Raw genomic sequence first — 16,275 nt, forward strand, 5'->3', positions numbered from 1 at the left:
TAACAAAGCGCTGGAGTTTATTCCCCGTTCGTGAATAACGAATAATTCGAGGAACGAATGAAAAGTAACGAATAAAAATTTAATCGCCGTGCGCGAATGACCGAATACAACCGATCGAGACCCTTTCGAAATAACTTGGGGTCCGACACGGGACGAACAAAAGACCGCACCGAGGATCAAAGGGATCGAAGCGCGCGTTAGAGGTGGATTTTCTTTTCACGGTACACTTGCATCGCGCCCGTCGTTGATTCCATTGTTCTCGGACTTGCCACGGACGGGACTCGTTGAAAATGGAATTTCTCCTCGGCGTCGACAATCGCTTTCTTTTTACCGGGGCCCGTTCCGTTCGACGCCGCGGCTCACGCGATCGATGGAGGAGATGGGGCCCCGGCCGGGGGCCCGTTGCATGCACCGCGCATCGCGTACACGCGCGTGACGTCGCAGTATTTTGTCATTAAGTTATCGAGCCGGGTGTTTGTCGAACGGTTTCGCGTAACAGGTCGGATTAGAGGAGGGTTCCTCGATCGAAGACGTCGTGGAAGGATTACGTGTCACGGCTCCCGGTGCAAGAGGAATCACACTTGCTCGATGGTCGGTTCATTTTTCTCCCCGATCCGACAGCGCGGATCCTCGCGCGAATTTCTTATGCAAGCCAATTTGTATCCTCGGTACGGAAAGAATGGGCCGGTCTATCGGATTCCTCGGCGTGCTCTGCTGACAAATCGGTCGGGGCTCTGACGCAAGAACGCGATCAATTTCTCGCGGGGACTAATTTAGCTTTGGAGGATTCAGGTTTGGGTGGCTTTGGAAACGATGGAACACACCTAGTAGGAGAAATATGGGGGAAGTATATTTTCTCGCGTAGCTAGTGTTTGGGGAGGTTCTGGGAACTAGAATCTAATCAGAATGTTTTCTTCGCTTCTGGTGGCTCATTTTAGGCAATTTTCAAGATTGAGAATCATTATATAATCATATAAATTTTTAAATTTCCCCCCTGTAGTGTCCCTGTTTTGATGGTCGAATCCCCAGAAAGCCTCAAGGATGCCAAAGCCCCTAGCGATCTCCATCGCCTTCAGATTCAATTTCAGAGCGGCTCGACGACAATGCAAACAATCGCTCCGAGGGGGGAATAAACTACCATCGAATCTGCGAGCATAATTTTCACTCTCGGGCCGTCGAACGAGAGACGAGCGTCGCCATTAGCTGGAGTAATTGTACCGCGCGGAATCGTGCCTTACATTAGAGCATAAATCGCGAAAGGCAATCTCGGTTCGGGGGGCTTTGCATACGTTTAAAATACATGACGAACCCTCTGCGGGGGACCCACGGAGCCTCATTTCGGATGCGCGCGGCCGATTAGGCGAACCGGAATTTACCGCGCCGATCGGGATGACTTAGACGACCCTTTCCACCTTGCCCCCACTCCCGTTCCGGTCGCCCCCGTCGCGCCATGCGTTACACGAATACTCGAAATTGCTGGCCGGCCTGGCCTCGTTAATTGCGGCTCGTTATAAGAACGATCGCGCGGGGAATGAAAAAGGAAGTAGCGCGGGAACGAGCGCGATGCACACACGGTGACACGGATTCGTTCCGTCGCAGGGGCAAGTGGCTCGATACCCGTTCTACCAAAAAATGTTCCCAGAATGTACAGAATCCAGCGTCAGCCCCAACCGTCGCGGTTAATTCGCCCCGCAGATCGCGCTCGACGAAGAAACTGCTCCTGTTAGGTTTCGAATTTCGAGTTCCTCGATTTCATCTTTGGCGCGAATTGCGTGGTTTCGACAAGGTGCCGCCACGTGTCGCTTTATCGGGATCGAAGTTCGATGATAGGATTGCAAGATGGCCGCTAAGATCCTACGACTTGACGCCATTAGACTTCTTCTTGCGGGGCCATGTCGAGCCTCTTGTTTATTTCAACGAACCACAAATTATTGACGATCTCAAAGTAAACATTCGTATTATTGTATAAACGATATTGTATTTGAATAATCGAACGTACGTCAAAGTATAAGGAACACCAGATTATGGTTACCAGAAAGGGTTAAAGCAACGACCGTGTTTTTCGAGTGACTCGAGGCTTCCCAAAACAGCTAAAATTGCTTAGATCCTTTAATTTTCACGTCCGAGGAGCACAACGACCTTCGCGATCGTGGCTACGGACGCGCAGCCCACGAAGAAACTGGCACGAGGCATCGTTTCGCTGCTCCCGGCGTGCCGAATTTTCGTCGAGACATGCGAGCCCCTAATTGACGCGGCGGCTGTGGCAGCTTTATGGCCGTTTAAAGGGTATTTCCACCGCGTAACGAACACTGTTGCGTCGAGGTTTATGGACGAGGAGCAGTTAAATCGTTCGCCGTACGGAACCTCGCCGCGAACGATTCCGATCTCCGGTTCGACGATGCCTTTCTTCCCTTTCCTTCTGAAAGCAAACCACCTCGGCGGCGCCGTTTTCGTCTACCCCGTGGCCGTTCCTCTTCTTCCTCTTCGCCGATAGAAGTGGGTCACTTGGACCACGGCCGAGCGCAGAGACAACGCCTCGCCTCTGAATTGAATTTATTCGCAACGGTGGATGCATCGCGGGTAATTGAGTTCGATATCGATCAGGCCTTCCCCTTCGCCACCCCTCGTCCTCTGTCTTTCGTTTGGCGTTCCCTTTTGACTTCCAACGAAGAAGAATGTTAATACGCTGGAAGAGCGGTACGAGCTGATAATTTATTCCGTTCCCTTTGCGAGCATCGGTCCACCTTCCGCTCGTTGAATTTTTAAACAAAGAAAAGGCACGATTATCAGCGATTTTGCGTGTCTCTCTTTCGATATTAGCAAGTGGGTCGCTCGTTCCGCACGGAAAAGGGCTCGTTTCGGTAATAGAGAAATAATTTTGTCAAAAATAAGGCACGATAAGTCTATCGCAGTCCATGACGTTTTACTATCGAATGGGGATGATTATTTCGACGCTATTGACCGTCCAAAATTTTCTTATATTATTCATAAAGTTTATGTTTTGGGGTGAAATATCTTTCTTCGCACCCTCTTCGTAAAACCTACCCCAAATCTAAAATTCATACTTTCAATGCTGTACTAATAGATGTCGCTAGCGAAACATTTACCAGAAGAATGTGTTGAGCGATTTCTACAATGTGAGGGTGCAATGGAAGGGGGTAATAAAATTTCTTTTCATTTTTCTAGAAAGAGACAGCAATGAATGTTTACGAGCGCAGAATGCGTGGTGGAAAGGGGGAGACCTTCTTGGTCGGTTGGCGACGTGTTAAGTTAAGTCATACTAGATTCGATATTAGGTAAAAGCAAGGTTCTCGTCGGTGTGGAATGGGCATAATGCCTCGAGATAGTCGACGAACCGCAACCCGGACTCTCTCTTCTTAATTATCGGCCACGTCGCCGCGAGCGTCTCCTGGTTGTGTCTCGGGTCCCTTCACGGGCGCGCACTTGCGTTTAATTGCTTTTCAAGGACAGAGAAACGAGAGATGCCGCGGTACCAATCGATCCGTCGATCGATCTCGGGATCGTGCGTTCTCTCCTTTTTTTCGAACATTTATAAATGTTCGTTGACTTATTTTCGACGGAGTACCTTCGACAAAAAAAAATGAAAATCGGTTCGAAAGAAGTTGCTTTCGGCATCAAGCGTTTCGTTTCCTTCGGAGGCAGGGTCGGAGATTTCACGAAATTCGACGCAAGGCGAAAAATGGAATCCCAAACCTCGTTTATGAATTTTTTAATTGTCTTAAATTGTAATTTAGAGGCCCGGTTTATTTTCCTGTAATTACCGCGCGCGTGCTCGATACGCCACCCTCTCCTCCGCCCGCCTGGGATTTCCATTAAACTTAACAAACACGTACGCGTGCCCGATGCGGCTATAAATTTCAATTAACTACCGGGGAACGATGACCGCCTTCGCCTGGCGTCTTTTGATACAATTAAATTACAGTTAACCACTGACGGTGCAGCCTTTTCTCGAAACCACATTTTTCGAAACGCCGCCGGTTAACTCGCCCGTATTTAATCGAATCTAGATCAAATTTGACAGAGATATTGCCAACCACGTTATTCATCTATTCGAGCACACATTTTTTTTTAAGCAGTCCTCATTTCAAAGAAATTTAAACTCGCCATTTTGGTACTTCGGTAAAATATCACACTTGCAACGGCTGCCATCTTGAACGAGAGGCAACTAACCGGAGAAATAAAAATATTTCTCCATTCTATAAGCCTATATTTATCTATTAGCGGTAGTTTCGCTGGAATTAATTTTTAAGGAAGATTACATTGCAATTAGCTTTTCCAGCCCGAGCACATATAACCTCCAAACAGATTCGACGGGATAAAGTCGTTGTTCCGGCTCGCGGGGACTTTCGCGGCCGTTTCCCGGGGGCTAGCATGCCGAGTAGCCATATGTTAGGGAGTCGGGATCAAGAACCACTATCCAGCATCGATAACGTCCTCGCATTCCTGAAACGTGTCGCAGAAACGCGGAGAAAAAGTCGCGGCAGCACGCGATAACGGTTGCTGGGATCTTCGTCGTGTCACTAGGTCACAATACACATTTTCTAGCGGCATTTTCTGGCCTCGCTTCGCGAGTACCGTGGGCGGGGTAGGGGGGAATGGAATGATAATAAATACGACGAGCAACATTTCCCAGCGGGGATACTAATTTGTCCACCGGTGCTGACTCGACGATGAAACAAAAAGGGGATTCGCGGAGGACGCGATATTAAACCCAAGTTCGCCGTCTTTTTTGCAATGGCCGCGCGATGCATCGAAGACGACGCTGTCTCGATGGGAAACCAACAAAAAATTCACGAAGAATATTCTAATTTTTTATAGGTATCGATCATGAGAGTTTATACAGGCGAATCGTTTGATGGATCGAACGAGTTAAATCCGCGATTAAGAAGGACCTGTCGGAGCAATTAAAGCCGCTCTGGGATTTATCATCGCGCGGCCAATTAAAAAGTGGGAAACGAGAAAACATTTCCGTTCCGTTCTGTAAAGCCGCATTGGCCCAGTAAGGATCTCCGTGCAACATTCGGCTGTAAAATCACCATCCGTTCCATCCACTGTCTCTCTTGCAACACGCACTCGAATCCTCGGATTTATCGCGGCTTTCAGCGAGTCGAGTTCACCGTGGCAAGCCTCTGGAACGAATGAGCGAGCCTCGAAACCCGCCGGCATACTCCAGACATTAGGATTCGATTTTCTGTTAAAATACTCCCCTGAAAGCTTCCGAGAATTGGACGCGATCCAAGACACTTTCCAATAAATCGACTGAAATTCGTTTCCTCGAACTGTTAAACAATACTCGATAGCTTCCTTGGGGACTATTCTTTGAAACGATTAATCTTGGAGCGAGCTGTCCACGTAACTGGACGGTTTTGTTTAATATTTACTGTCGTAATATGCACAAATTCCTATAGTTCTTTCGTATTCGGAGCTTAAATGTCAGCGAGGATTGGAGAATAATTCGCTGTGAGTTTAATTTCCACCACTCGTACGTGGTCGAAAATGTTCCAGATAGGTGACTGTAACGTTGGATTCGCGACTGGAGACTAATTCTACTTTTTCCGCGATTCTGCAGAGCGTCTAAAGGTTGCACTACCAAAGAGAATAATTCGTAGTCGTTACTATTTTACATAATCGTCGCTTCCTCGGCGCAGAGGCAATTTCACGAATGACGGACTCGGTGGCGCGAAAAAAGATGAAAGTGCTTCTCGTCGGGACACGTAGTTTCGTAATAGCGTCGAACTAGGAGTGGAAACGCCGTGGAGAAGAAAGAAGCCGCGACTGAAACGAGCATTGTTCGTTTGTGAACGGAGCTCTCGATGTACGCCATACGCACGTGCGTACTCACTTTGCAGAACATACGAAACAATGGCGACGACCACTACGAATAATTGTGTCCTTCAGGGAGAAGGTCGAAGAAACCCGAATATTCGTGTTACGAAATCGAATTTAAACAATAGCCAACAATACCAACGTGTGGCAATCTATTTGTTCGTGTATTTTAATTTTGATCTGTCCCCTAACTGCTCCAGTCCTTGTACTGAATTTTTTTCTCGAAAATACGCAGGATTTCTGGGGTATGTCTATTCACCAAAAATGATTGTAATTAACCCCCGCAACCGAAAATAATTTTTTCAGAATGATTTGAAATTTTTTAATTTAATTTAATAATTTTAATAAAATTTTTCCCAGGGGTGGCCGAACACCCTATATAAGCTCTTCAATTTGAGGCTTGCTCGGAGTTTCACTTTGTCCTTTGGTAAAACGGTCTCGCTGGAGGCAGTCCGCCCTCAATGGCGGATAATCGTGGCTTTAAGCCGCCCTTTCACCGGAACGACCGCAGGAAAGTACCGCGAGATCGAGTCGTCGTTATTCCTACGCGCAGTTTGCAATCAACGATCCCTGAATGGCGTTTTCGCGGTGCAATTACGATCTCTATAAAATTTAATCGCCGGGCACGGTCTTTGTGGTCCCGCTGGAAACGGGGCCTAAGGTCACGAATCGAGCCCGCGATTTCAATTCGTCCGACAACGCGTCTCGAATAATCGGGCCTCCGCCGCATTGTCGAAGACGCAAGTGGGCCTTCCCCGATGACAAAATAATGTTTTCTCTCGATGATTTATCGGCCATAAACGCCTCGCGCCGCGATATTCGAGTTTTTCGTTTTGGCGTCGAATCGAGGTTTATTGCTTCTACGAGGATTTGCAATCGTGTCGTTCGTTACCAAAGCGGTGCAGCCATTATGTCTTTGAGACACAACGATGACGATAACGTTACTATGTGTGACTTTAGTTTTAAACCTCTTTTTAGAACATCGATTCTAAGATATTCGCGCGAGAAGGCCGCTCGACGTCGGATCGATGCACCAAACGGATTTGCAGAAAGGTCGACATAAATATTGCAAAAGATATTTTTAAAACGTGACATCTGGCTTCTGGACGTGTCGCGGCGGTCGCGATGGAAAAATTCTCGATCGTAGTGGGCACTTTCTATTTCTAGAAAACACCCACGACACCAACGGACTGTGTAGCGTTAACATTGAAACGGCATTCCATTCTGCGAAACGGTCACGTTGCGGCCATAATTGCGCTGTTTAAACGAGCGAAAGGAGAGACGAGCCCAGGTGTCCCTCCTCGCGTGCAACGATGCAATTTCGGGGATGACAGCGATAACTGCTGCTCGTTGAACGAAATTTTCTGGCCTCGAGGCCGAGCAGTTAGCCATTCTCTCGCAAATCGGTGTCCACTTACGTGCGAGTCTTTTTCCACCTTCGAATGCTTCGGCTCGAAACCCATTCCTAAACCGCCTGGGAAGTCGAGCCTAAACGCGTCTGGGTTCTATAATAAAACGTCGAGGTTTTAAAACGACAGGGATGATCAATATTTGCGGATGAATATTAACCCTTTCGAATCGGAATTTTACTTTTAATTAATCAATTTTTTAAAAAATAGCTTCGGATAATAAGAGATAAAAGTATCACGTTTGTTGAAACTGAATGTCGAATTTTTTGTAATAAAACCCACGCGAACGAAGCTGCGTGGAAAGTTTATTTTGAATAAAATCCAACGATTTGTCACAGCTTGTGAGTTAGTATAATGATAGAGACAATGGTTAATGGTGAAAGTTTGCACGCATGCAAAATGAAGGGGCGTTCGTCTCGAAGAAGCGAGATGAATCACTCTGGGAGCATCGAAACCCTTTACAGGCAAAAACTGTGTCAAATATGCGATAAATCAATCAGGAATATGTTTTTTCATTCATTGTTTATTAAACACAAAATTTTTTATTTATTAAATGGAGAATTTTAGCTCTTTTCGTTTGAAAGGCTGCTAAACCCAAAATTAGAGACAGAAAACATCGCTGCGCATGCGTGGGAGCAACAAAATGGGGGAGCTAACTTTGTTCGACTAAAATAGGTTAGGAAGAGTACATTACGCTTTGAATCTCGAATTTTGGTCCATCGATATCGAATATCGTCGAGCCCTAAAATTCAGCCATGAAAGTCGGTGCACTATCAATCCACTTTTTCCCTTGCTCTTTCAAGCTAAAATTTTGAAAGGTGTCCTTCACCTTCGGTAGAAACAATGTTAAACGACGGATCAATAATGACCCAGAGTGATCCAAAGATTAATTCATTCATCATCATCGAGTCTCACCGAGTTTGACAGCATATATTTCTTACCTTAGATCCAAAAATTTTCTGTTTATCAGTCGGAGGGTGAAAATACTCGGGAGACCACCGAGCTGAAGCAGTCGTAATGGCCGCTATTCGTCGTGGATTCACGTTACGCCCGTCTAAAACCCATCGCGGGCATATTTCACAATCGTCCGGCATCGGGACCACGGATTTATCGGCCGGTGAGGATCACTCCCCGTGGGCAGAGCGCGCGGCCGACGGTGGAGGCTCGTACGTTCTCGCCGAAAGCTCGCCTCGAAGTCGAGATATATTTCTTCGTTGATCCCGTGACACGCTCGCGGGGATATACAGTTACGAAAGTTGCGTAACAGGAGGGCCCCCGTGAACGTCGCGCTGTAAATATAAAAAAATAACGGTACAGGCTGTACACGTGGACATTGTTCGGTTACCGCGGGGCTCGTTATCGCCGGCCTCTGAGTCGATACTCTGGTTTGCGGTTAATTAACGGCCGGCTTTTCGGATTACGCGCGACCCTCGTCCTCGTAAATCCGATAGAGGTATTGAAACGCGGAGATTAATCCCTTTAGCCGCCCGGAACGCTTTGACGAGAACGTTGGTGAACAACATGGGGGGGAATAAAATTGCTTCGAGGGGGGACCCCCTTCTGGGCTTCGAACTAATTGTCGAATCTTTCTTTATCTAAATTCGCTCTTCTCTCGACCCTCGCTCATACAGGGCTCTGATTTTTATTAAAGAATTCTAATAATAGTACAGATTTATATAATCATAATGGAATTTTCAATTTCACAACCTCGTCGTTAATATTGTCGACAATGGTGGAAATGAACTATTTTTAATACCTGGTCGGTGGGTTGTTCGTACTACGTAAACGCAAATAGCGGAGGGGCTGATTCCGTTACTCGAAACCGGTGTAAAAATTGTCACTCGAAATGCCTGGTCCCTTATCGCGCGCTGCATCATGAATGGTCATCGAACGGTTGCACGTCGACTTAGAAAACAAACTGGATACCGAATAAGGCCAAGAAGCGGAATGGGTTTAAAAATTTAGAAACCGGGAGAGGGGAGAGTAGAACAGGGCAAAGTTTAGGATGTGGGGTTCAAGAGATCGAAGAATTGGCGCAGGGTTCGTGGGAACATCCAGAAACCCCTGGAAACTTCAATTTGAACGTATCGCCACCCCCCATAATGAATTTCTGAATTTTCCAAAGTATGTCGTCCGTCCAAGTGCACTTTCGTAACGTCGACGTCCACGGTGTACAAAGGATGAAACGCGTTTCGCGGATTCGTTCGAAAACCGCGGGATTTCACGCAAATGACAGGTATCAAGGTGCACGGTCATATCGCTTGACACGAATTACTTGGTCGCTCCGGGGCCGTCCAAGAAACCCAAATTTACTTAACTGTCGTCGAATTGACATTGCGCGACTCCCGTTGAGAAAGTTTTACAACCGAGCGCGTCCCGCGGCGTGGAAGCTGCCCGCGAAATTAGGTTCCCTCGAGAGCGTAAACGCTCGTAACAACGATACGGTTATTTTTTCACGTCTTTTGTCATTTTTATTTGCGCCGCGACAACGTCTCATTCGCATCGCGTGCCTCGTAACGTGATTGCCCGTTCGTCTCGTATCGCGGGCGAATTGAAACGTCTCGTTCGACGATCGGGACCCGGTCTCGGGCAGAGAACGTGCGATGAAATTATGAAAACTGACGTGAGAAACTGCAGACTAAAAAATCTTGCACGGTTTCCTGACCCAATAGTTTCTATAATCGTTAAGCAGATGAAGAGAGTGCAACGCGAGGTCGTACCTGACCTCGTAACGAGAAACTAACTCGATGCTGTAAAGTGTTGCCTCTCGGAATGCCACAGAATTTTATATCCAAAGAAAGAGACGCCAAGATTGACTTTAAAACGACCTTGAAGAAGAATTCCCCAGCGGATTTCGAGCGATCCCTGGAGGGTCAGATAAATGGTCTTCGCCAAAATTTACCACCGGATCGTCCGCCATTTTTCGTGGGGTTCGCGAAACAAACGGTCTTCGAAGGCAAGCGCGGCGTGGCAAGTCGCGCGGAACGCATTATTTCCCTTTGGCAGGCTTAAAATATGTTGCTACCCGCGTGCACGGAGACGCGACGGGAGAACCGTGGAGGTAGAGAACGGGAGAGGACGCTTAACATTTCGTACGACGCGAAACAGCCGCGGAAACGAGGACGGTCGATGCAGACTGGTGTTAATATCACCGCGAGCGCGAAACGGCGAAACACCGGTCGAACACGGCGCGGAAATTAGCGAACGCAAACAATGGGATACGCTAACAGGCGCATTTCCATAAAATCGATGTCTTTGAGTTATGAACACCACGCAGTGGAATCTGTGTCGTTATTCAGAGACTCGCCTTTCGCGACCAACGCTTCCAATGGAGGACTGGGTCTGGTCCTTGCAACGCTGTGGTCTCTGTATTTCGGGGTAAATGTTGGGACCAACGATCTTTGTAGTACATTTACTTCTACAAGGAATAATATTCTGGATCTATAATAAATTTCACTTCATTTCAAGAAATTGATATTCTTGATTTCCGTCTTATTTAGGCCTCTAGAATCTCACAGGGATGGCCGGAACACCCTGTATAGCGCAGCGATTGTGTTCCAGTCGATACAAAAATCGATACCTTCCCCGTTTACAAGCAAGTCTTGACCCGATCGGTCGTAGCCACTCTAAACGGTAACGATGGACCATTTCCAGCAACGGATCGCCAACCTATCCAGGTTATCGGCAGACTGCTCTTCCCGGAACCTAATTCTCAACCGATTACCGCCCACTCGTTCAATTTTCCTGTCTCTTAAAAACCACCATCGCCTCTCTTCGGGCAGCCCACTCGACCTCCCTCGCAAAAGCGCCGGGTCGACCTCGTTCGCGGAGGCCATAGTGCTCGACGACGGACAGACGGTTCGCGAAATTAGCATATCCAATCCACTCGACGGTGCCTCGTCTGCCCCGATATCGAGTCGATGCATCGCGTGACGACGCCGGCTACCCTCGACGAACAATCAATTACTGTTATGCGTTCGCGCGACGAGACCCGAGACGAGAATGGTAGCAGGCGTCGTCTTCTCCGTTTACGTCGAATAAGGGACGGGATTCGATTATCGTGGCCGTATGCGAGTTCCATTAGCGTTTCAAAGCCCGATTAAACGAGACAATGCGTCCTGGGCAATGACAGCCGATGGACGTACGGGCTCGGGGATCTTTACGTTCGAAGAGCTTGTAGCGGAACGCGGTTTATTGCTCGACGAAAGTAGAAAGATTCGCTCGCAGTTGTCGAGGATTAAGCCGGACCTTTTCCGCGACTCGGTCGAATCAAGGTGATTACATGAATTAGTTTACAACGTGCACGGGGCTAATTGGACGCGAAGTGCCCCTGCAATAAACCTCTGATTCGCTGACATGTGTTGGATGCTCGTACATATTGGGTCAGGTCGATCCTACGATTTCCACCTTTCTCTCCGCGGTCTTTATCCGCTGATACGAATTTCACTGCGTTCGGTAATTAGCAAAGAATTTACGGGTACCGTAATGGAAAAAATACGCGAATTGATATTGCATCCTTAATATATTGTCCTCGATGTTAAATTAATAGCAGCGCGCCGCCGTGTAATACCCCGCCTTTGTAGCGTAACGTATACTTATTTTTGCCTCGATATAATAATTTCCATTTCCTTCTCTTTTTGCGCACAATTATGGCGCACTAAAGACGCGCTATTATTATTAAAGTCTGTTCTCGCAGATAACCCACTTCGATACCGAATCACTAAGAACTAGACTCGAACATCATCCCACTTTCCCATTTTTCGTTTTACTTCGTTCCTCTTGCTCGTGGCTTTGCCCGCCGCGGCGAGAAAGAGAATGAGAGGAAAAAAAATTTACAAAATAATGTCTCGAGTGCATTAAAAAGTGACATACAGTGGTGGAGAAAGCAAGGTGAAAGGGCGAGAAGCCGCTAAGATAATGGGACAGTAACGTTGGAGAGCGCGTTCGGGGCACGCAAAACCGCGCGAGCGTAAAAGGGTGTTAAAGGAGCCATATACATAGTAATTTAACGTACGGTAAACGTTATCGCGTTGTCGTAAAACCTGTCGCGTTTCAAATTTATTTATTTGTTTATCGCGCGTACGGGATACCCCACCAGGATACATTGAATATTTTAAGTAACAATTACGTAGACAAATGGGCCTCGAGCGTGAGGCAGTTCCTCCCAGGGATATTCTTTCTTTCACCTTACAGTACATTTAGTATACAATCCCCGTTACAACAGTGAATAGAAGTTTTACGAAAAGAAAATGTATAGTAGGAATTGGAAAAGATGAGCCCCGGGTCAAGATCAATATATCATCGTTAAGAGCAACGTGAACATCTTCGTACATCTTTCGAGGCCTAACTAAAATATCCACGGTACTGGTACTTTTTCTCAGGGCTATTCTTTCTTGGTCCCTGCACTACATTCGCTATCCAATGCTCGTTGCAAAAGTGAATTCACGTTAGAGAGATTTAAACCTACTCATATATGAAAAGAACAGTCGAATAAAAAGTTTATACTATAATAAGGGGTATATGTAGTTACGACTTGACAAGTTAAGGTTCTGAGAGGAGCAGTATCTTTCTGGAACGTTAATATTACGGGACAAGTCATCGCGGAGAAACCGTCAACGATCAGGCAGTTTTATTTCCTGAACTTAATGATCTAGAATCGAGAGGATTAAGGAAGACATTGGGTCATGCGATTGCACGGTTCGATCGAGGACTTCTAAATCTTCCGCGCAATTCAATTTGCCAGCCGCGCAGCAAAACTCCAGCTTCGCGTATCCAATTCGTAACGTTCGCGAGGCGTGAGAAGGCGAAACCGCAGAGCGAGGCGCATTATCCCCGCGAAAAGAACGCAGTCTATTGATTATTATAAAACGACCAGGTAATATCTCTACGCTGCCTACTTACCTACTTATCGTTCTGTCCGCCGCTGTGGATTTCGAGGCTGCACGAAAAACCGTCTGACAGGGGCCACACGTTGCACGATTTATCGTACGATGGATCCCGACGGTCGCCTCGTACGATAAATCGTATCGAAAAGTAGCATAAATTTAGTCACACGGAATAATCTTCGCTTTACTCAAACCCATTTCGAAACCCATTGATTTGTTTTGCTTTGATTCACTTTTGTAGCAAAGATCGTATACCGAATGTATAGCACGGAGAATGAAAGAATAGACCTGAGAGTCGCTCAGTTTGTTGATCACTAAAAATGTCGGAGACAATCATCTAGTGTGCCTTGAGAGTTTAAATTATAGAAGGGGAGAAAAAGTGGAAGTGAATTGAATCGGAGATGGTTTATAACAGTGCAACAGTGTAACCGTATTTATGATTATAACAAAACATAATTTCAACTACGATGATCGTACAGTCTTCTGCCATTGCTTTGGAAGCAATTGCATTCCTTTGCCATATCATGCTCGGTTTTTCTGACGCAGAAAAACTTTATCCACATTTAGTGGCGTCATCATCGTCGAATCATCTCGTGCTCAAAAAGTGCGCCATTCCTCGGAAAAGGCGATAGTCTGATGGAACAACGATCTATTTTAATTTATATTAAATGTCCTATTATTTTATTCGAACTATGTGGTACCTAGTGATTTAAATTGTATTTATTGACTATCAGCTCAGGGTAGTTCAGGGTACAGGAGTATCAATTTCAAACGTAAACTTATCGATTTACGGGGGGGAGAGGAAGGAGTCGCTTTTGTTCGCGAAAGAAACTACTCGAACGGATTTTCTCTCTGCAATATCGCGTGGAGAGTGTTTCTCTTTCCGTTCCCTCGTGGGTTGATCGATTCTTCCTTGAACATTGAATTGTACCCCCATCCCCCTAATCCCCACGGATGCACTCTAGATATTGGACTCCCGTTTGCGTCGTTACCAAACAGAATCCTCAGCTTAATTTTATTCGCGAACGTGTATCGTCGTAACAATTACACCCAAGAAAATATATTCTTCGCGTGTCCGAAGTTATTTCGAGTTCAACATTACGTTGAAAGTAATTTTTTTTTTAGAAATTCCTTCGGATGCTATTTTTAATTAGGCCACCACGTGTTAATTATAAGAACACGTTCCATTTAAACTATTGTACTCCGCGAGATCAAAATTAATTAATGTTTTGAACATTCTAGGAGCGGCACTATTAATAGTCGTGAATATTGCTACACTCTTGCAATGTAATCAGATTACTCGATACATGCAGAGCACGTGTAGCACATGGTGGAGCTTGTGAATGTACTGAATGTATATCCACGTACGACTATTAATATTGCCACTCCCATAACGTTTAAAACGTTAATTAATTCTGATCTGATACAATACAATACATAGAAAGTATCTTTACGATTAACATATGTAGGCGTAATCTAAAACAATTCCCTGAAAATGTTTCTTGTAATATTTTGGATCTTCTCTTGTATCGTGCTTCAAATTACTAAACAAAAAGGTCAAGGATTTTGACAAAATTGGAATATATTGTAATCCGCGTGAAATTAAGTGTTTAGAATGCATTCAGGAAATATTAGGATATTACTTTTCCTTGTAGTTTTAATTTCGAAAAAAATAACTTTACAATTCACATAAAAAAAATTGAGATTTCCTGTTCGATATATTTCGTTAGAAACAGGCGCGTAGCCTGTATTTTCACGGTGTCTAACAAGTGGAAAGTGAAACAAAATTGGCACTTAACGCGTTAACAACTGTGTACTTAAAGCGAAGTGTATAAAAATGATCTGGGTTAGAATTAACACAAGAAAAGACCGCGTGGACGGTACTTTGACTTTTCAGGGGGGGTTAACCTTGGCCTAGCCTAAACGTACGCTGGATTCCATTCACCTGGCGCGATCAACGAAACCGCTCGTGGATAACGAAACGTTTCACCTTGTTTTCTGGCCCGCGTCGTGGGGTCAGCTTTTCCCGGTATCACCTGTTCGAGGCGACCTGTGACGCTCGCCGTCCGTTTCCGAGAACGATGAATCATTCTGTACTTCCTGCGGCTGGGGCTTTAATCAAACTTTCCAGCGAGCAACGATCGTTATCGCTGTACTCGCCGCGTCAGCGTGCTCCGGCCAAGAAATGGGGCGAGAACGGTTTAATGGTTAACAGGTACAAATTTCTCCCATTAAAGTGAAATTCCCGCGCAACGCGGCAACACAATCGATACGCATTCTTGTTTTAATCAGCCAGCAATATGTACGCCTCCCTCTGTTATGTGCGCGCGCGTTCCCAGGGGCGGGTCCGGTACACTTATTTAAGGGGAGGGGCACGAAAAATATCTAACAGTATACTTTTAAACTTTCAGTCGTTTGATCCTTCGACAACAGAAATGAAATATTACTTTACGTAGCTTTATGGTTAAACTGTACTTTCTTGGGAGCCACTTTTTCAAATATTTACATTCGAAAGTGTGCAAGCTAGACAATCGTTCATAAAGTACAGAAAAGTTGCTAGTTAGAAAACCAGCTAGTTAATGGCAGGCATTGTTTTTACGAACACTATTTCCCAAGCTAATATTGCATAGTGGGCCAGATAAGCTTGAATGCATTCCATGAACTTGGAAAAAATATATATCAGTGGTTGCAGGATTGAACGCATTAATTACTTATTTATACGAATGTATGTTCGATAATGTTCACGGAATGGAATATATTTTTTAAAGATTTTATAACTTTCGCGGGAGGGATCCGCCCCTGCGGGTTCCTGGACGACCGCGAACGAACCAGAAACATTTGGCCTTCGTTGTGGAACGAGGTGCGAATGAAATCGTAAAATTGTTTACTTGGCTAGATATACCGCTGGAGGTAATTAGTGAATGAATAGAATGAGATAATCAACGGCTCGAAAGCTATTCGCAACTACGCTAACCAGAAATTCAGGAAGAATCTGACGCCATTAATCTCTTGACGCGCGGCGTGCCATATGTGGCACGCACGAGTTCTGATTACTACATTTATTAAGTTGCATCGTAGAGAATTGTTTGTATATTTGGACCGTATCGTACAGCTTGGTACTACAAATTTAGTAC

The sequence above is a fragment of the Colletes gigas genome, unplaced genomic scaffold (assembly GCF_013123115.1).
Source record: "Colletes gigas isolate AHSC1104 unplaced genomic scaffold, ASM1312311v1 Colletes_gigas_Sc00004, whole genome shotgun sequence".
Lineage (NCBI taxonomy): Eukaryota > Metazoa > Arthropoda > Insecta > Hymenoptera > Colletidae > Colletes > Colletes gigas.